Consider the following 5,011-nt stretch of genomic DNA (forward strand, 5'->3'; position numbering starts at 1 on the left):
ACCAAATAGCCGCCATTTTGCGGTAGGAGGAGCGCATCGCGTGAGTATTTCTCCCGGCCCGAGATACAAGCCCGGGACCGTGGCAGACCAGGATGGTAACCGTTCGGCCACGGAGTCTGTCGCGTTGTTTCGTTCCACAGCTTAGTCTGGCACGATTCGCTGGGAGACGTTGGGTCGAAACCAATCGGATCGAAGTGACCATAGAAGCAGTAGAGCTCCTAGTGAAAGATCCCGTCCAGGGAAGTACTGCTACCTTACCCATTTCTATGTTAGCATTATTGCGTTCCAGTTGTTGGTGAAATTACAGGCACGTGGGATTTGTTAACTTATGTCTCAGGGTAATGGGCGCAGTGGTAGTGCCCCTCAGATCATTGCAGTTTAAAGCTCTGAGTGGCACTGCCACTGTTATGGATAGGCATGTAACTTATCATCAGGCGCACGACTTGCTCGTCCCGTCACTTAATATTATTCACAAAAAATCCTGACAGAGCAGGAAATACGGAACATTTACGCCTGTCTTCGGTTCGATCTGTTCGTGTGTAACATCAAAAGTGCAAGTCAGGTCACGTAGTAATCTTAAAAATATTGTTATAGCTTCAAAACGCTGCATCAGACAGTAAAGTGCAAACGCACTTTCTGGAGCAAGGCGATAAGGTTCCACCATAGCCGTTATATGGTCTGCTAGGTAAGGTGGCAAGTGATTGCAAGCTAGACAAGATTATTGTTGTTTGGAAATTGCTTAATCGAATTGTCAAATGGCATGTATTAAAATGAATCATTTTAATTTTTAAAAGCAACAGGAAAAAACATCTAAACGCTCATCAATTTTAACGATTGATCCTTTACTTAGTACAGTGCCATCAACTGACCTGTGTGTACGTCTCCGTATATTCCAAAAATATTCTGTATTTATTGTAATAAAGATAATGTCTCTAACTAAGGGCTGTTCCATTCGGTGGTGTGGGGGAAAAACAGCAAAGCATCTAATTACAAAACAAACGGAATCACATTTCATCGGTAATTAAATATTAATTAAGTATTTTTTCAATTTTCGTTCTTTATAGCAAAGCTGTGAAACAATTGACGACGCCAGTCAATTGTTTCGAATTCGGGCTGGCCAATCGGAGCGCAGTTGTCACCCTAATGATAAGGCAGAATAGTTTTTAAACAAATTAAATGACATTTCGCTCTATTTCTGATTATATTCTCGATGGTTTCGAGGCATAACATGAAACTATCAAAGTTAATTTATACAAATCAAACATTAGCTCAGAACAGATTAACATATACTTTCATTGATTTCATTTATTCTATGTCTCAGAGAAAAAGGATCAACCATTAGGAAAGATGACCGTTTAGATATTTTTTGCCTGCTGCTTTTGCAAATTTAAAAGTATAAAGACGACGAAATATTGATAAGTAAAGGTAAAAAGAATAAAAAATTCACACTGTGGTGTTGCAATATGTCCGAAACGTCCAGGTAAATGAAATATATAATTAAATCCTGTAACAAACCTACTTTATGTAATAGATTAAGCCAGATTGTTCACTTTAAGTTCTCTAAGAATCCGCTAGATGGCATTGACCCATTTGGTGTTATTTCTGAATCGCGGTGTTAAGATTTTCCATCGAATGGTGACTACTCGAACACAGTTTTGATAATGGGAAGGGAAATCTGAGAATACAGAGAGCTCAGTAAGACAACCAGGAGTTGAGTCCCTTCTTGGGAAGTGCTATCCGGATCTTCTGATATTTCGTACGCTCATATATGGTGAAAAACCTTATCTCGCGGAACGGTTTCCGGGAGTCGAGTCCCTTCTGGGAACAACTATAAAATATAGGGTGAAATTGTACTGGCGACATACAAGATGAAAATAAAAATCTTCTGAACCATTTGGAGTTTCACTTGGCTTATTTTGGTAACCTCATCCAACGGAAGAAAGAACCTCCCTCCTTTACAATCCTTATTTTTTTAATAAAATCTAACGTATACAATTAAAAATATAAATCAGAATAAGTGCGACGACGCACTAGTCGGCTATTATTATGAACCACGAGTGTGAACGAAAGATAGGTGCTACGACGTAGAGTTGCGGAAACCGACCCGTTACACCATATGGGTACAGTAAGAATAAAATTCAGTGTTGGTTTGATAAACACGCCTACTCTCTGGGTGGTTTTTCGGTTGATTTATTCGACGCCATTGTCGATTTATGTTGCATAGCCCCCGGTGCGTAGCAGGGCGCTACGGTAATTTGCGCCTCCAAGACTCTGTGAAAGTAGATAATAAAACACGTTTTTTGTTTCTGGGTCATCAATGTCATTGGTTCTGACATAAAAATATGCAAAAAAAACTTTATTTTACTGTAAAAACTCCTTTTTGTGGCAGAAAAACGTGAAAATTTTCGAGAATCTCTTTATTCAAAGACATAATCTTAGTACAGAATACTAAAAAAAACCGACCTCAAAAGTACGTGGAATTACATCTATTTGTCAAGTTTCATTAAAATCGGTTACTGGAAAGTGCGCAAACCCGGGTTCATTCCCTAGTTCGCCACTATACGGAACTTGACACCGGAGATAATAAAAATCAGTTCTCACTACTCAAAGTATATTGAGAGAGAAAAACGCCTTGAATTGGAGAATAGCAAAGTCAACGATTAAAATAATTGCTCCTTATAATAAAATGTAGGCCCTATTTATAAAAATGAATCTTCATGCGTGAAGAATCACCCCTTAGAGGTGGATGATTTTCTTCAAAATTAAATGGGACCACTATGGAGGTACCCTCTTTCCAACAAAAAAAGAATCATGAAAATCCGTTCACAAATACCAGAGTTACAGCGTAACATACAAAAAAAAACATAAAGTCGAATTGAGAACCTCCTTTTTTTGAAGTCGATTAAAAATGGGATTGCATTATGAACATTATGTTTAGTATATTTCAACCAAAGTTCTACAAATTACCCAGGAAATGTGTAAATTTGCGAGATTACGTAAATACTTTTTTGGGTTTGATTCCCGGGCCGGGAGAAATATTTATAAGGCCTACATATATTTCTCTCGTGAGTTTGGGTGTCATTTGTGGTTATCTATGTGTGTGTCCATAACACCTGTGATACAGGATTTTCCTAGTGCGCGGCTATGTTGAATGTGTGCGTTATTATTATTATTATTACTGTCAAATCAGAAACAAAACATTTTTGGTAATTTTTTACATAGTATTAGGATACATGTACATGATAGAGTGAAATACGTTGGGTTGTATCATTGGATATCAATTCATACAAATTAACTTTAATATATAATTTAAAACTGTAGATGGCGACAGTTGGAAAAAATAAAATAAAGATTCAATCTAGAAAATTTCAGATACAGATTTTTTATGATACTAAATGATAGTACCTACGCGACACGCCTGTCCATAACAGTTGCAGTGCCACTCAGAGTGCATCGCAAAGATCTAAGGTACACTGCCTCTGCGCCCATCACCATAAGTTGAAAAAGTCCCATGTGCCTATAATTTCACCAGCACCGTTCAAAATCGAAACGTTACTGCTTGGCGGCAGTATGTAGGCCGTACTTGTCTGGACAAACTTTTTCACAAACTCTACTGCTAATAATATCATACTAAATAAGAAGTATACAAAAGAAATGCAAAACTATTTAAATAACATAGATTTCTCATAGATGGCGCTACGACTAAAAAGTCGTTGAAAAACTAAATACAAAGACACGACGCAAGCACATAGAAAAATTCGTGAGGTCCGTTGGCTCGTTCCGTGGCGTATAGGGTCTGGCACGGTATGCAAGAAGACGTCGGTCCGAATCCGACCGGATCGAAGGAATTTTTTCTGAGCGTTCGATGTTTGTGTTAATAATTATAACAAACTAGTGGAGTAATTTCACAAAAAATAATTGAATATCAATTCAATAAAAATTTAATTATTTAAATAACATTTTACGTAAATTACTAAAACTCATTTACAGTGATAAAAATTGGTGGAAACAGACCCGGTGGTGGTATAACATGTAAAGGTGATTTACATTTATATCACATAGAATTATTTCAATCATTTAATGAACTCTAAACATGTGGCGAACAGACCAGTATCTGCACAATACTCATCATAAACGTGTCCCTACATCTTATTGTGTATTTAACTAAAACGGTACTACACACTCACAGTCAATAAATTCGGGTCGCTAAGAAAATTTTTCGGTAGTATATTTTTATTACATTGTTTTTTTTACGACAGCTAATTTCAGAAGACGAATAAATAATCCCTCGTGAAAGAAAGTAAGTTTTTCGTCAACTATAGTGTAAAAGTTTAGGTAATTGAAATTAAAAGTAAACAAACTTCAGCTGTGAGTTTCATACGTCATAATAGAACCCAGTTACACGAGGCGAAAGTTTTCACGCGGCCATGCCTTCATATACATTAATGGCAAATCTGAATTCTATTTACTAGACAACAACATTTAAATTCCTCTGAATAATACAGCCGCCGCCGTGTAGACTAAATTCAAGCCAGCCTCGCCCGCGTGTCCGGGACGCTCATTTAAATTAAAACGTAATAGCTAAAAAATAGAGCGTATTTTGCCATGACAGTTAGATTCACGCGGTAGCTGTGCGGCGGCAACGCGGACTCCGCTTGACGACCGCGCGGCGGTCGCGCGGGGTGAGCACCATGAAATTCGTGTTGAATAAATGCGCCCTTACTATTGTGCTCTTTAATTTGATCGCATGTCTATTTTTTAAACGTTGGATTTTAGGTTATTTATCGTAGGGAAATTGTGATACGTGTTATTAAAGATTTAGTAGCAGTACAGTACTACCACCTCACCTATTTCTGCCGCCAAGCAGTAATGTCAGCACTATTGTGTTCCGGTTTTGAAGGGTAAGGGTGCCGGTGAAATTACAGGCATATGGGACTTGTCAACTTATGTTTCAAGGTGTCGGGCGCAATAGCAGAGCCCCTCAGTTGTGATTAAAAGCTCTGAGTGGCAC

The sequence above is a fragment of the Hyposmocoma kahamanoa genome, unplaced genomic scaffold (genome assembly GCF_003589595.1).
Source record: "Hyposmocoma kahamanoa isolate Upper Pololo Valley unplaced genomic scaffold, ASM358959v1 270, whole genome shotgun sequence".
In the NCBI taxonomy this organism is placed as follows: Eukaryota; Metazoa; Arthropoda; class Insecta; order Lepidoptera; family Cosmopterigidae; genus Hyposmocoma; species Hyposmocoma kahamanoa.